The sequence below is a fragment of the Notothenia rossii genome, assembly GCF_949606895.1.
Source record: "Notothenia rossii genome assembly, chromosome: 5".
Lineage (NCBI taxonomy): Eukaryota > Metazoa > Chordata > Actinopteri > Perciformes > Nototheniidae > Notothenia > Notothenia rossii.
Window position 1 is genome coordinate 77756445 of NC_136903.1, and position 18211 is coordinate 77774655.

Below are 18211 nucleotides of genomic sequence, written 5' to 3' on the forward strand. Positions count from 1 at the left end.
TCTTTTTTACCCCACATACACATACACTCTATGCTAAATAGCCATATATCCAGTTATTTCCCCCTGAATGCCTTGTTGGGGTGAGGTGTGCAGATTAAGCTGTGCCAGAGGATTAATCAGTCTTACATGTCTTAAAACTGGACAATTCCACATAGTTGATAGAAAGACTGGAACATGCAATTGAATGGATACAGACAATTGTAATGAAATAGTTCATTCACAATTGAATACAATAGTCTTCCGAGCAAGACGGAAGGTAATGGTACAAACCTTTTGTTGCAAAGCTTTTATACATTATTTTCCATTAAAGGAGTTATTGCATCATTTTCTTGTTGAAACACATTGTCAGATAAAGATTTCTCTCACAAGAATATTTGCCAAGTAAGGATGCGTTTGACTAAAGTGGGAGGAAGGGCAGTGGACACCAAGCACATTATTATCAGTCAATATTGCTTTAAAGGGCTGTCAGTTTTGCTGGAGGTAAGAAAGATCTATAAAGCAAATATGACCCGATAATTCATTGGAGCAAGATAAACCCAAAGCCAAGTCAATTCAAGCAAACACAAGGAATTTCTAAAAATTATGCCTACCGTGAAAAATGTCTAACCACCCGCAATATTAGTCCAATATTTGAGTTTAAGTAAGTCATGCTCAACTCATTTGGTGACATGGTAAACATTATAGCTAAAGGTTAGCATTGTCATTTTGAGCATCCATAGACCTAGACCTGGGTCCAATTGTTAGTTTCAGCTACTGAGATACATTTTGGCTTCACTTAGATAACTGTAAAAATACACAGCCTTATCTTCAGTGAGTTTAGAACCAGGTCAATGTTGGATCACCAATGCATCAAAGTCAGAAGCCATTATTTACCTGACACCAGTTGGTTTAAATAGGAAGAGCATATTTTAATTCATCTCTACAGTGTCCAAATGATACCCAGTGTGACAATGAGGAGGTTTGAATGAGTGTTCTGTACAGACGGAGTGCAACAAATGCCTCAACATCACAGTTCAATATAAATAAAAAAATTCACTGTGCTCACTTTACCTTCACACTTCAAACTCATCTAAAAGTATTTGTTTTAAGTGGAGGAAACTTTTCAAGGACCATGTTCTTTTGTTAAAACGGCCAATTAATCAGAGCCAATGATTTACATTGAACGATTGCCAGCTCCCTCCACCGCAGGACAGGACCGCATAGACAGGGAGGCAGAGGGAAATAAGAGAAGAGAAGAAAAGAGTGCTGACAGAGGCAATGCAGACTGTCTCTGACCTTGAGTGGCAAAAAAGCTGGAGACAGATGATGTGAGCGCATGGAAAAGACAAGTCCCAAACCTCGATGCCTCGATGCCTGTCCAATAGTGCTGTCTATTGTATTTTGCTTGTTGTCCATTTTGTGCCTATGCCAATATAACCTTACAGTCAAAAATGTCTGCATCTTAGTCAAATAGTCTGCCAAACATCAGCCTTCTGGTTTGTCAAGGAAATAAAATAAACAATGGTTAACATGTTTTTAACTGTGTTCGTCGTGTGATTTGAAATTGCCAATGATTTCAGTATATTTTGGTGAGTGCAAATATAGGGTGAAATATCCAGTGAGTGCAACACAAATATAATCAAATGTCAATAGATCAATCATGATTAATGACAGATAATTATTTTGATGATCTATTGTTAAAAAGAATAGTAATTGTAATCTGATCAGCAGCAAGGGATATACTGAGCCCGACAAAGACAATTTAACAAACATGGCAGTGCCCCTAAGGCCAATCCGTGTAGAGAATTGTCAGAAATGACTAATGACATTGCATTATTCCTAGAGGTTTCTTAAAGTTTGTCAGCTCCGCGTTTGACAGACAAGACAAGCTAATCTATAGTCCCTCCACCAATTGTTAAGTGGGGTCAACTAGATTCTACTGCTGTATCAGTAATGTGGTGAGCCTGTGTAATAGTGAAATAATGGTACCTAAAGCTGTACACAAGTTTTTAAAAACTTTGAAACTTATGATTCATCAATTTTGCAGTCACATAACAGTGTTTAATATATCAAAATGATATAGTGCCACTCTTGAAATGACTGATGACCGGTGAAGATAATGCCAAATGACCCTCAGTATGGAACTCTGCTGCCAGCAATGCACACAGTTTTTTAGTGGAAATGCTGTTAACAGCATTCCAACTATCTGTTCTTCTACGCACAAAATTCTTTATTCTTATTATTCCGCCCGTTATTTTGCCGATCTTCTTCTCCCGCATTGAACATCGCAGAAACTCCGTTCAAACATCAAAACGTTCAGCTTGGTCGGGAATCGATGGCTATTACTTTTATCATTCATAACTTTCATAATTCCAGAGATACATCCCATAATTCATCACATTGTTAACCATTGAAGTCAGGGGCGGCACCAGGGGGTAACTTGGAGTTGCTATAGCAACTCCAACAATTGGCCTAGCAACGGCTTAGCAACCCCATTGTTTTGTTATGAAAATGTATGTATATATATTTATACACATTCTCGCGAGATCTTTCAGGGGTTGTTGTAAGTTAAAGTGCAAACTGTTACTTGGCTAATGTTGTTATAATTCTCAGTATGTGAACACAGATCGAAAATGGAAAGATTTTTCACAAGTCAGCGTAAACGACCGCGATCTCCAATGGAGCCACAACAGACACACAACCCTGCTGTCTGTCTGTCTGTCTGTCTGTCTGTGTCTGTTGTGTGGTGATGAGGTTAAATGCCACAGCATGCCAGTTGAAACAGTGAACGATCGCTATCGTGTACTTGTACGCTTAGGGTGTAATGCTGCGTTCAGACCGGACGCGATGCGATGTTTGGGGGCGGTGCGATTACATGTAAAGTCAATGCAGAGAACCGGACACAAGCAAATTCGCTCCGACGGCGAGCATGAAGTGGTGGACGCAGCGCGAATCACGCGATTGAACTGTGCCGCGTCAAACGCGAGAGTTCAATTTGTTCAACTTGAGCATCAAATTCATGTGACAAGTTCTCGCGGAAGCCAATCAGCGGTGAGGATCTCAGCCTGCCGTTACTGACGTTCAACCAGAAAACATCAGCCGTTAGCTGTTAGCAGTTAGCACACAGAGATCACAGCTCCTCATATGTGTTCAGAAACTGTACAAAAGTTAAACAAGTACAAACCACAGACTGTCTGTGTCATGGCGAATACAGGAGCTGGTTTATTTATGTCTGTAGGCCGTTGTTATGAGTGTGGAGTGAGCATATACAACGTTAGCCTGGTCGACCCAATCTCCATTAAAAAAACAAGCATTTTAAAAGGTTTTTCGCCTGCCGTCTTGTCTGCCGACTTGTCGAGCATTAATTCATGGTTTTTACTAACCAGTATCAGCATGTTGTTACGTCGGCATCATTTAGAAACATGTATTACAATTTAATCATGGTAAAATATGTTCATTTTGTTGTAGTTAGCTCCCGAGCCAGCACGTCTTGTTTGAATGATGCCAGTAAACACAGCTGGCAGCCGCGGTGAAACTTGAGCGATTAGAGCGAAGGAAATATTCGAATCGCGTCCGGTGTGAACGTAGCATAATGGTATTATACAAAAATATTGTAGGAGCACAGAAACAGTGTTCAAATTCTGTTTTTACAAACTTATTTTGGTTGTGCTTACCTTGCAGAGTAATGTTATAAGTGTCCTCGCACAACCCTTTCCTCGAACTCAAATAGCGCCTGCTGGCACTTAGATTTGCTCCGCTTCTGCTCAAACTGTATGCTTGCACTCAGATATATTGCTGCTTACAGATTGCCTGTGTTCCAGCTTAAAACCTTCTCCTCGCACTCAGGCTGTTTCTGTGCGTTCGTGAAATGTCTGCTCTCAGATGTCTTCTGTGTGGGCTCGGATCTTTTGTGCAACAGCCCTGTCAAAATCCCTCAACCAATAGGAGGCCTGGTGTCCTTGCGGGTGCGTTCGCTTTACTTATTAGAGCGTCCCGTAAGGGTGGTTACTCGTTGGTTTATAAACTACCACCCTCCACGGCTTTATAACTTCACTTGTTTAATTTACAACTTTTTTGCGGGGAAAGCACAGTTAGTATATATATACCAGCACCTTACATAATAGCTACGTTCAGTGGCGGACTGGGACTAAAAATCAGCCCGGGAATAAAATAAAATAGTCCCTCCGTTGCCTTCTGCACAAAACATAGTGCGAGGTGGTTGCCATATCATTATCAGATGTGCACAGTTTAGTACATTTGTAAAGTTATTTAGGCAATGTTGTTGGTGGGAGTTAGGGAGAGACCGCCCCTTCCAGGTGTGTGTGCGTTTTCGGTGTGTGTGTGGAGGGAGTACGAGATGGTAGGAGTTGTCTTCGAGTGTGGGGAAAAGTCATAATGACTGTTATAATACTATCGATTGTTTCTGTAAGGCGTGGCTGTGGCCGTCAATACCAGAAAATAAAGATAACGTTTTCAACATTCAAGGCTCGAGGGATCTGTGATTTTGAATAGCGGTGAACGCTACAATATGAACAGGCTCGTGCTTGGCCCACTGGTATTGTTTGTTTATTTATTTTGAAAATTAACTATCAAAGCCGTGCTATCATATAGCAACCTATGGGCGCCACCCATGAATGAAGTCAATGGAGAAATTCTTCAGACTTCAACAAATCTTCATGCGATTTCAACTGCTAATTGTTCATTCATACTTTCACTCAGAAACCTCATTCCTACTTTAAAATGTTACACATCTTTCTGACATTATTCATCGAACACAACTTTTAAATCTGATTCTTACTTTTAGTGATATTAAACATTGTTCAGACCTTGGTACAGAGGCCTCCTTCAGATTGTAACATTAACTAGAGTGCGTGATGTCACAGCTAGAGTGTAGGAAATCTTGAAATTTGCCTTCATATATATATTTTTTTATTTCCATAATTCCCAAACCCTACATTCCTGAGACATAATTTTTCATGACAAACGTAGGAAAACATCTCGTAGCTTGAAAAATGACAAATAATTAAGCAAAAAATAATTAAACAAAATTGAAAATCATTTCAATCTAAATTCTTCACCTTCTTCTTACACATTACATTTCAGCATAGCAATTCATAGACCCTCCAGAAAAACACGATTCTGCATTCGCAGAATTTACCGCATAATCAGCAAAATGGCGCAGATTTTTAAAAGGCCGCATATTTATCAAAAGGCTGCATAATCCCCGCATTTTTCCACAGAACTGAGAATTAAAAAAAGTTAACTCGTCTTGACGTGAAGTAGTGATGATGATGACGTGACGTCATCAGCTCGCGCATCACAGAAGGTAAACAACACCGTAGAGTGAACGTGTGGAACTCACACGAGAGAGAAAACACCAAGATGAAAAAATCTGATCCATCTCATTTACCGACGAACATTTATGCTAAAGACCGGGCAAAGCAGTACCCCGATGTCTTTCACGAAAGTGGGGGGAATCTATTCTGCAACTGTGTGTTGGAGCATAAGTCTTAGAGAAAATCGACCGTGACGACCCACTTTGATTCATTCAAACATTCGAAAATGCTTTCTGCTGCTGCGGACAAGAAAGCCAAAAAACTCACGTTCACCGAGGCATCAACCTCCAAAACCCTTTCGAGGGCTACAAGAAACGAAGTGAGTAGCCTACAAGATTGAAGCTGGTCAGATAACGAACGAGTAAATTAAAATAGAATGTGGCGGAGAAGTGTGTGTGTGTGTGTGTGTGTGTGTGTGTGTGTGTGTGTGTGTGTGTGTGTGTGTGTGTGTGTGTGTGTGTGTGTGTGTGTGTGTGTGTGTGTGTGTGTGTGTGTGTGTGAGATAGAGAGAGTGATTAAAATAGCCCAATTGCTTTTACAATAAATAAACATTGAATGTGTTTAATTGAATAGGAAAAGGGTTTAACGTTAGTGGCAGGTTGTGTGTGAGAGAGAATAAATAAGACAGCCCAATATTTTTAAAAAAATCTATTATTTTTCGCAACTTTCCGCATATTTCGTAACTTCCTGCAATTTCACCGCATAAAATCACATAAAAACGCATAATCAAGGATTTTTGCCCGCGTTTTTCTGGAGGGTCTAAATTCAGCGTCAGCTTTTCAGCATAAAGCATTCCCACTAGTAATTTCTTCAGGAATTGCATTCTCTAGTTTTCTCTTGCTATCTTCATCATCGGCATGCTTCAATGAAAATGGCTTGTGCAGTTTAAGTTTAATTTCATTTTGGCCAGACATACTTAATAGGACTAATTTATGTTCAACTAAAAGCAATTGGCAATTTTCAATGAGTACGGAATAAGAAACAAGTCAAAAATGTTTTCATAGTTTGTTTTAAGAGCCCACTAATGCATCCTGTCTGCCAATACAAAGTCAATATTCTGCCTTTTAAATTCTACCAAGATTTGCACATTTGCCATCATATCCATAAACATTGCTTTATTTCAAATATAAATTGTATGACTCATAGCCTTTGACTACAGCTCTGGTATAGAGGTAACAATGTAAAAAGTAGACATTGCAATGAAGGCTTCTGTGCAGCATCCCGTCACTGACAAGAGATTTCCTGACAATGTGTCTTGTGAAGTGGCAACATCACTTCAGAGCTTCTCCTCAAATTTCTACAGTGTTGAAAACCAGTGCTTTTCACCGAAGCGGCCGCATAGAAAAGCATGCACTCTATTCTTATAACAAACATTGAAAAAAGATATGTCTGTCGACTAAGCTACAGTATGTATTTGGACCCTCCACCAAGGTATAATATGTTGAATTGTCAACCTTTTTTTTGGGGGGGGGGAATCACTGCAAAAATGGATGCAATTCTATAAGAACATTAATTCAAATGAAATTACTTATCATACAATCAATTATTGCATTATTAAAACAGAAAATGGGTTATTCATATTAAAACAGCGACAGACATCAAATAGAATAATGACATCATTCCGGCACCCTGCACTGTGTCAGCTAACACATTATAGTGCTATTTTGTGGTTGAAATACAACCAATCAATCCAATAAAGAGAACAAAAAAAATAACTAATTTAACATTTATTTTAAACCATTCAGTGTGAAAGGACCTCTTCCTATAGCCTTGAGTTCTTGGAAATACATTAGCCTTTAAAGCCTCTGGCTGGATTTGGCTTCACGGCTGTGATCCCAGGGCAAAATGCTCTCTAGTAATTACCACTGAACGACTTGATGTTACTTCTGTTGTAGTACGCTTCAGCTAACCTCTCCCTGCTCTCTCAAAGTTTGAAAGTGTCTCTCTCTTCTACCGACTGTTGTTAATATGTAAGAAAAATAATAGAGGGCGGTATTGGAGTTAAATAATGAGACTATATTTACATATAATCCTTTATAAATGTCAATGAGTTACTGCAATTGCTTTATGCAACAGTGTTCAACTGCTTAATATTACCTCAACTGCTTGTAGTGCAGGAATGTTATGATTTTAGTTATATCATCAACAACATTCCATCTCTCTTATAACTTGGATATAGGGATCTGTTCCGTGAGCCTATGCATCTCTCACTTTCTTGCTGACACATTCCTCTGGTGATAGAATTCCTTCCCGAAAAAAGTTCTTGTTGCTATGCAACTGATCTGCCTGGCACTGAGAATAATGCTAGCAGCAACCACACACACACACACACACACACACACACACACACACACACACACACACACACACACACACACACACACACACACACACACACACACACACACACACACACACACACACACACACACACACACACACACACACACACACACACACACACACACACACACACACACACACACACACACACACACACACACACACACACACACACACACACACACACACACACACACACACACACACACACACTGAATAAGTCTCTTGCATTAGAGTGATTTTCATTTTTCTTCAAAAAAGGCAAAACGATTAAAAAGCCATTTATACTGTCACATGTATTCATATGAGCAATGGAGAAAGGTGCTGTTATGGTGGATTATCAAAAACATTTCAACATGCCTGTCGGTATCAGCATGCTTTTATTGTACAAGTTATATTTCCAAAAGATTGTCAGCTGATTCCTGCTGTTGTGTTGTGAATATACTTTGATATCCATAAGAAGACACAACAGTGAAGCTAGAAATAATAAAAACATCATTTAGTTTCACAAAAAGTTATCTCTGGCAAGAATCACTTTAAAGTCTGCAACAATGAACCACATGATATGTTTTCTCTTAAAAAGAGGTGTATTTTGTTGAATCAAATACTAACAAATGTAACATGCTAATCGAGATCAAGAGAGAGATACTAATATTGAATGACACCCTCAAGGAAGTAATCAGATAGAGACCAAATCCTTTGAAGTCATAACATGTATCAATCAGTTTTAAGTAGGGATGTAACGATACCAAAAACTCACGGTACGATAATATCGCGATAACAAGTCCACGGTACGGTATTTATCGCGATATTGAATAATAAAGGGAAGGGGGAAAAAATCATAAAACATTTTTTTTCAATAAAACATTTTTTTACTCGGAAAATGTTTCTTTATTACATAATAAATCTGATTTTTACAGCCTTTTTGTAGGATAGCAGTATTTTAAAGTGTCAAAAACAAAGTGACAGTGACAGACTGGAACAAGAAAACCAGTGTTTTTGTACCTACTGGTACTACCCAACAAAGTAAGTATTTTCTTTATGCCACTGCATCTCACAAATAAACAAGGACATTTAATAATCAGACCCTGCTATAAAATAAATCAAGTTTCACTTTAGTTTTTCAAGTAACTCAACTCAAACTCACTAGTCACTCACTCAGCATCATCAGACAGGTTTTTAGGAATATGAGAATGTCCATATTTCCAGGTATTTATAAGCTGGGGTGTTTGGGCATTTACAATATCCCCTGCTCTGGAAACAACTCTCTCGCTTGGTACTGATGTTGCTGGGACACCAGTGGTCGCGTTAACCGAATATTTTATTTAACAATGACGGAAAAATTTGAACGCAGTCTGTCATTTTGACAGATTAGAACAAACTCGGAACAGCGCCAATGTTTCCCCGCAGCGAGGCTCTGGTGTTATGCCGTGTTATGCATGCCCTCCAAAAGGAAATGATATAGTTCCCAAACCGTAATTTGCCGTACAGATGACAATACATGTCTGGGAGGTTTTGCTTCACGCTGTGCGCGTCCCGCGAGGTGCATGCACACACGGCATAACACCGCCCACCCCCCCCCCCCGTTGACAGTTCACGAGCATGCTCTATCGTGAACTGTTCAGACCCGACGGGTAATAAGGGATTATGACAGATATTTTACGATCCTGTCTGTCAAAATGACGGACAGCGAAAAAGTCTAACGCCAGGCTTATTGACATGGCGAGATATAACTATATGGTTGGTACTTGTCAATGTCTCTAGGTGTGTAAATGTAGCCCTGTAAATACGATGTCCTTTTGTGTTATCTGTTGTTTTATTTTCATGTTGTAACCTACTTGCTGCCATGTTGGACAGGTCTCTCTTGAAAAAGAGAGCGATGATCTCAATGGGACCACCTGGTTAAATAAAGGTTTAAAAAAAAAAAGTGTTTAGAAAAAAAGAAAGAAATTAAAAAAAAAAAAATTTTAAATCGAGGTAGATTTTGTCAGTCTCACGACGGTATTGGGAAGTTTATTTACCGCGATACCGCGATATTCGGTATATCGTTACATCCCTAGTTTTAAGCCATTTCTATTCAGATGGCGGTTCTCAGGATGAGTCTTGCATACTTACTCCTGGTTTAAGGCTGCAGCTTAAGACGACGTCCTAATATAGCGTCTATATACAATCTATTTTCACCCTTTTTCTATCTGCATTCTGCCAATTTGATTCTCGATTACTTCAAAATACAATCTACACTTGCCTTAAAAAGACTCAATAAGGCCAAGCTTTGTTGGTGAGCAACAGAATACAGAGTCAACAAAACAGTAAAAAGCAAGATTAGCTCCTAACTCCCGTCAAGGGAGGAGAAGAGAGTCCCATTAGGTGACCAGGAAGCGTGTGATGAAGAGCGATGGAGTAAAGAGGAGAAATCAGGCTGCTCTGGAATGCTGAGCTTTAGAGGACACACTGTCTGGGCTGCATTTTAACCACACCTGCCTGGTTTAGTTGCGTTACGCATATAACACCAACTGGTGCTGCTAAGGAGACACACATGCAGGCTGTGCTACATTCACTCTCAAGCTCTTACTATTGGTAAAAACACTTGCACACATACAAAGTGAGAGCGATTTGCTCACTCACTGGCTTGCCACTGCAGAGCTTTAGCCCATCTCTCTCACGGTCAAACCAAGGGCATTCACTCCCCTGAAACAGCATAGCACAGAGAGAGGAGAGGGGAGGAGAGGAGAGGAGGTGAGGTGGTCCTTTTATAAAAATATGCAAATCCTGAAAATATATTGAACATTAAGGGAAGATGGGTGGAAACGGTGCAGGTAAAAGCAAGAAAGAAGAAGGGATTAAGGAAGCGAGAGAGGGCAGGACATTGCTGGGTAATGGAGATGAGATGTTAATGTGCTTGCTACTGATGCACTGCAGCAAACTGCAGGAAGAAAGAGTAAAAGAAGAAGGAAAAGAAGGTGGTAGAGGACGGACAGATTAGAGGAAGAGAGACGCGAGAAAAGAAAAGAAGAAGAGGGGGAGGGAGGGAGACGATGAGGAGATTAGCATTAGAAAAGGAGGAAGGAAGAAGATGTTGAGATCTAAACTAAGATGAGGCTGATGATGCAGAAAGATGATGCTTGACTAAACTACTTGTTCACGTGGTCACATTCACATATCTATGTGTTTATTCCAATCAATCATTTTTTTTAAACACACGTCTTCAACGTGAATGTATGAAGTATGATTTAAATAGCATACTTCCAAGCCACCAGCCATATACCTGCAATATTGATAGAATGTTAAAAGCTAGTAAACTATGTTCAGTAGTTTCAACCCATCAGCACTGCTCACTGTCCAATTCCACAAAATTCCCAAACAATGTCAAAAAACAAACAGAGCATCCTACATGAAAGCATCTTTGACGTTACAGTTGAACTCCTTCTGAACCTGCAGCGAATCATCTCACATGTTGTCGTTCCCTCAAGACTAACTAAAGCAGAGAGGAGAAAATAATGACAAATGAACAATCTCATCTTCAATGCAACTAGTGTTGTGTATTGTCCAGGCTCCTGTGACAACGAGTATTATGATTCAGGGTAGGGCTGTGCAATTAATCGTATTTTCATCGCAATTGCGATTTTGGCCTGCCACAATTACGAAAACAACATAATCGAAAAAAGCGATTATTTTGCTTTGCTAGGTTGTGACGGCAATATATTTGATCTAATTTATTTTGGTCTAATTTATTTGTATCTATCATATTAATATATGTTTAGTAGCTTGTGGAAGTGCGCTCCAAAATATGTGTTGATCTTGTTTATTGGTAATTATTTATGTAAATGTTCATTTATTTTATTTATTTTTGTATTGGTTTTTCAGTTGAATTATATGTTCAGGGTAATCAACAGTTAAAAAAATACTGTTCAAATTATTATTTGTATTTGTTATTTATTTGTTTTGGGGTGTTAAAGTTCAATAAATGGATGTTTTCAAAGTCAATAATAATAATAATCGTGATATCAATTATTGACCAAAATAATCCTGATTATAATTGTTATCATAATCGAGCAACCTTAATTCAGGGTTAACAATTCAATATATCACAATACTGTAAGCAAGTTGATATATTTAATTATTTTAGGATATCTTTTTCCTATTGGGCATTATGCAGGTAAAGTTATTGGTCAATGACGCTTTAATACCTAAAGAGTGATTACTTTGATTTCCAATGTTGGATGTCTGGTCAAGCTTTTCCTCTGCGGGGCTCATTGTTGTTAGTCTTTCTGCCAATGAAACACGCTAATATATTAAATTGTTTTTATTTATTTAAACAAAGGCATAATCAAAGTGTAATTGGCGTATGCCCAAACATCGTGCAACACCAATCAACCGTGAGTAAAACTGACTAACACGCCAAGCCATACGCAGCCTTACCCATTTGCCTGTTGCCAGTGTGCTACTGTCTTACTTTGTATATTGAAAAAAGTATTATAAATCATCCAATAAGCGTTGAAACTATAAGAAAGTAAACAAGGTAAAAAATATAAAAGAGGTAAACTCTCTAATTTAGGATGTCAAGATAGTCCTGACGGCCCTACATAGAAACACATTTAAGAAGGTGCAGCTCAGAAATAAATGTTCCTAAGTGCAAAAGCTCCATTAATGGATTCAAAACTATACTCACCAAAGCCATGATGACTTAAGGTCTGACATAATGAAGGAAGCCCTACCAAAAATATAAAAGATTGAAATGCCATGAGTGTCCCATTGCGTGACACATCTTTCATGACCTTATAGAACGAGAACATCATCTCACACCCCAACGAGCAGCTCCCTCGTAATGCCAATACTTACAAAGAATGAACAGCAGCATGCCTTTAACATCATGGCTATATTTATCTTTGGCAGTATACGCAGGAACAGCGTAGAAAATATGCCGCGCATTTAGCATACAGTGTGAAGTATGTAAGTCTGGCCCAAAGCAAGCCAGGCTTCTCTTTCAAACCTTTTGTGAGTATGACATAAGAGGCGAGGTCTTTTTCTGTTGTATGGACCTTTCACATGAAGCATGAATGACTAACATCTAAACACCCCTTTAGCTATAACGGACCGTCCACACAGCGGCGTGCGTTGAAGCTTGCCGGCGGGCTTGTCTGAAACTCGACCAACAACCAATCACATGAATCTCCCGCCCCTGACACACAAGCAGCGGTTTGATTGCCTAGAGCTTGTACTGGCATATGATTCGATTGGCTTCTGCCGAGGTTTCAAAAGTTGAACATTGCTCAACTTTTGCAGCGAGCCACGCCAGCAAAGCTCCGCGTCGCTTCCCACAATGCAGTTTGGCGAAAAGTGACGTCACCCCATTCAAAGTGAATGGTGAAGCTTTCAACGCACGCCGCTGTGTGGACGGGCCGTAAGGGTTCTCTTATCCTGCATGCAAACTAAGGTGACAAAATGCACCCGTTGCAACAGTCAAAACAAGTCCTTCCAAAAGGAACAAATGTATATATACCAATCAACGTATACACTATTTTAATACATGCTGAAAGGAATTGGTGATGATTTTCGTAATTGATCATTTAGCAGATTAAGATTTGGGGAAAATGCCAACCAAAACCCCAGAGACAAAATGTAAATAAGTTATTTTCCATTTCTGACAAGTCGAACTGTTTGCCACTAGTTTTAGTCGTTGAACTGAACCAAGGTACATAGCTCCCGGCACCATCTCTGTGCAAATAGGAAATAAAATATATTTAAGAAATGTTCTTGTATGAGTAAGACGATAATCACATTTACAAAAAGTGCAAATGTTCCCTTTAGTAAGAGGATGTAGTATCTTAGAAGAACACACTTTAAACACCTGCATCATTTCACATGATATATATTTATATGACAAATAGCCTCTATTTCATCTTCGTGTGTATACATTGTGTCATACACCTTCCAACATCATATCATGCACACTTAACATGGTCCATGGGATTCATAAGGTATACATCAGGAACAGAAACATTAAGAAATAAAATAAAGACAACATAAGTGATAACGAGTCCTGAAAACACAACATCTCTGGCAAAACAGATTTGGGTTGGTATGGTCTATGCATGCCACATTACATTCCTACATATGTAAGTGAGGAGAGAAACAACAAGATGAGATATGATTCAGCGTGATAGAGAAGGTAGGGGGAAGACATTTATTATAGAATTGACTGATGAAAGAGAGCCATTAGATAAGGAAAACATTATTGAGGAACAGACAAAGAAATATGCAAGATGCGATAGATGAAATAAAAAATGGTTGAAGGGGATGTAGAGGGATGTGTTCTCGTCTTTCTCAAAGCTCCAGTAGCTGTTTGTCTGTAAACAGTAAAAACAGCACAACTGGATCTAAATAAAAGTTACAGGAGTCCAGAATGAGAGAGAAATATCAGTTTAAATGAATAGAAACAGGATTAGCAGCAAGTAGGTTTATGTGAAAGTTAGAGCCCCCTCCACTACAGTTTCAACAATGTTGCAAAAAGAAGGTGGGCAGGCATCCAGTATAACCTCTGCGGCAGAATAGGATGATATATAACTCTTTCTCTCTTTAATGTTTACTCTCACAAACACACACAAAGTGAGCTGCTGAGGGACAATGATGTGAACTTACTTACTTTTGGAAGCAATAGCACCAAAAGTAAATGTGTGTTTCTTTGCAGGATAGAGGTGGTCTTATGCATGTCAATAAACCCTACTTACATCCAGATATAATTGCATGAATTTGGGAATATTATATACAAAGCAAATGTATCTATTGCATGTGAACAGATGAATTGCACATTGTTGACTGTGGACTGAATGACAACTTAGAAGTTACTTTTTACTTTTACAGATTCTTCCTTAAAGGCATGGGCCAATACATTTACACTCATTATTCAAAGGATGTTAGGCTCCAATTAATTGCCGAGTGTATTTGGGAATATGGATCCGGAGAACTCTGAAGGGCTCTTCCAAACAAACCAAAAGGCCGCGACCAAAGACATTAGTTCTATCATGAAATCTCCTCTACTGCCACATTGAATATTTTACATTTAAAATAATTGTTTGTCTGGAATAAAACAAATCTAAATAAACTTTTAAGTATCAATGAAGTATTAAACAAACAAGCATAAAGCAACATTATCGGAATAAGGGACGGAAACTGGGGAAAACTGGTTCAAACCAAACATTGTGTATCCACTAGTGTTAATTTTGTCAGCTATTTTTTTATTGAGTTTTAGTCTTAGTCCTGTATCAAATGTCCTTGTTAGTTTTAGTCATATTTAGTTACCTTCCTCCTGTTTTTATTTATTCAAGTTTTAGTCGACTAAAAGTCTGGGCATTTTAGTCTTATTTTAGTCAAAGAAAACCGTAACTATTTTAGTCAAGATTTAGTCGACTAAAAGTCTGAGCATTTTAGTCTTATTTTAGTCAAAGAAAACTAACTATTTTAGTCTACTTTTTGTTAATGAAAACTGTTTAGTCATCAGATTATATAGAAAATGTCAGTCAAACTAGTCTAGCCAAAACCAATAATTGGTATTTTAATTTGACTTATTTCACAATAAGATTATATCTTATCCTTATTTGATGAAAAACACAGGTTGAATGATTAAGAATGCTGAGTATCTGGTCTGGTTTGTGGTGTTTTTACCAGCTGTGTTATGGCCACATTGCTTCCCTTCTGATAGAACAATGCATTAGCTTTTTTTCTCCGCCTCATAGTGGCGAATATGCAGAAATATTGCCTTGTTTCTTTCTCCCAAGCAGTGGTAGCGTTAGACTGTTTCGTTGTCAGTCATTTTGAAGGACAGGATCGTAACATTTCTGTCATAATCCATTATTACCCGTCGGGTCTGTACACAACACGCCACTCACTCGCGCTGAAGGGGAGGGGGAATATTCGGTTAACCCTGTTGCTGCCATTTTCCTTTCTGTTAAATAAGGTTCATTAGATCTGAGTCTTCCTGACAGTTCATATTGTGCCACTGCCCGGTGTAATTCAAATGTACCGCCGCGCGCAGCACAGACACACAACTTCTGCCCAGCCGCGGCACCGGAAATGGAACAGCTGGGAGAAAAACTGACTATCAGAGATGTAACGTTATCTTTGATAATATTTCGTCTCCTCCTTTTTCGTCAACGAAAGTGAAGAGAGATTTTGGCAACGTTTTTATTTAGTAAACTACATTTTCGACTCGTCACTTTTCGTCAACGATATTGCATGTTGATTTCGTTACAGTTATTGTTTACTGACGTCGGTGCCGTCCTCTAAATAATCCAAAAGAGAGGGGAAATCAATTAAGGGAGGGTTACAACATGTTTTGGCCAATGAAATGCATGTAAAATGTTCTTGTTATTCACACTGAACAGTTAAGAAACTGTCCTTCCTCTTCTTCACTTCTACAACATCATACTATACTTCAATTTTTCTACATGTCTCTCGTTCACCTTCTACAGTAGCTGCAATCATTACAAGAAGCTAATTAACTAGGCCCTATGACTGAACTGAGTAACCCAATGTGCAGACTGGGGCAGGTGGCTATTTTAGGAAATGTTTGCTCTTAAGTCAGCATAGAGATACTATGCATAGATTGGACATCATTCCTCAGCCCAATCAGAAACAAATACAGCTGGCAGAGAGGAATATCTGCATCACTGTATTTCTGTGGAGCAGGAACTCTGAGTGAGCACGAGCGTGCAGGTAGCTCCTCTCTGTGCTCCGTCCTGCGCTGTTCTTTGGTGCACTGAGTGCGTGGGTTCATTGATTGTATCTCTCTCCTGGCACTTTAATGGCCGTGGTACACTCGTCTCTGGACCCGGCATTAGCATGGTCAAGTTATTTCCTCTCAGGGGCTATTTCCACTGACCGAACAGGATTTTTCCATTCACTCCTTCAAACTAGTGCAAGAAAACGGCAAGCTGGGTTTTTCCATTATTTCCTGTACACTGCCTAGTGATACAGGGTGCCCAGCACTTAATAACAAATAATAACTTAGGCCATGAGATGAAGTTGAAAGCTCTGGAACATTTCCAGTGAATGGGCCTTGTGCAGAAACATTTAATGTCTAACTATTTTCAAGGTCAACGAAGCAAGTTCACTTTATCATACTGAACTTTCACCCCAGCATATTTTTAGCATATGAAGGACTAGTCAAAATAAATCCACAAATGTATATGTTATGGTGGAATGCAGATGAAAATAAAGCCTGCACAGACTATTGTAAACTGCACCACAATCAAAGGTATCTACAAAATATCAACAATTATACAATAAGATTGCTGAATCTCCTATACACGGATAAAGGAAGATTGACGAAAAATAGCTTGAAGTTCAGGTGAAGGTTGGGAGGGTAAGTGAGAATGAGGAAGAATAAATAAAAAAGACAAGAGGGAAAATTGAAGGAGTAGTGCTCCATCGAGCAGTTTCTCCCCTGCAGTAAAGGATGAATTGCTTGGGGGTAACTCTACACACAATCACACACAAACACACACTATGCACTGCAAATAATTGGTCTCATGAAAACTAGCCTGCCAGTCAACCAGAAGGTAGTATTACACTTCGACCCCTCACCCCGCCTTCTCCCTGCCCTCCACTCCCATCCCTCGGGGGCATTCGGTGCTGCACTTTTCAAGCATCTTCAGTCCACTAACTGCACAGATCTGTCCTAACCCAATGATTATTCTTGATAGTCAATAAGAAAGATTGAGAATCCTAAAAAAAGGAAACCGGCCTTCCTAATGGTTGAGAATTAAAAGTATGTTGAATACTTTCGTAGTGAAAAATCGGAAAACTGAATGTAAATGCTGAATAGTTCCTGTCCAGAATCTAAGAATACAAACAGAAATCTGGAACGGATGATATTAATTACATTTTGATTAAAAAGGTAACTCCTGTTACTATTCAGGAAGCCCCCTGCGGTATGCCATTAGATTACAAAGCCTTGAAACAGAACATATAGCCACATGATGTCTCCTTAAAGACCAGAGTAGAGCGCAGCAGGCGGGCTGTGTACAACAGTGTGCGGCGCAGGCAATGAATGGAGCAGCAGATCACATTGCAACTTCCCATGTAGGGGCAAAATGAGGCTTGGGCACACATTTCGTAACACATTTAACCTTATTTATCATCATAATAGTGACAAGGGATTAATAAAAAACACTTCTTTTGGTAATTGAAATCTTCCAAAATAAAGTTAATTGGCCATAAACTTAGCTCATCACCATTAGGCAATGTATTCAAACTATCATCCTACTAACATCCACTGACATGTATGCACATGTGTGACTGTGAGAGTGTGTGTTCAAGCCTCTCTCAGGAGACTTTCCAGTCCCTTCATGTTGTCACAGGGTTTGGCCCTGGTCTTGTTTCTCCAGATGTTCCCACCATCCTGTCTCTCTCTCTCTTTTTTATGTCTGCCTACTCTCTGACTTTCCATTTTCAGGGATGAGAAGCTTACTTTGAAACTTTCCATGTCTTGCAGTCTGCTTCCTCTGTCAAATGCAAACACAAACACGTCCCAAATCCCACCCCCCCCCCCCCCC

General features: G+C 39.2%; 1 protein-coding gene across 2 annotated transcripts in view; it reads right to left on the reverse strand.

The window, feature by feature from the left end:
- atp2b2 (ATPase plasma membrane Ca2+ transporting 2) overlaps positions 1–18211 on the reverse strand; it is a 118782-nt gene that overhangs the window by 82333 nt on the left and 18238 nt on the right. The window lies entirely within an intron of this gene.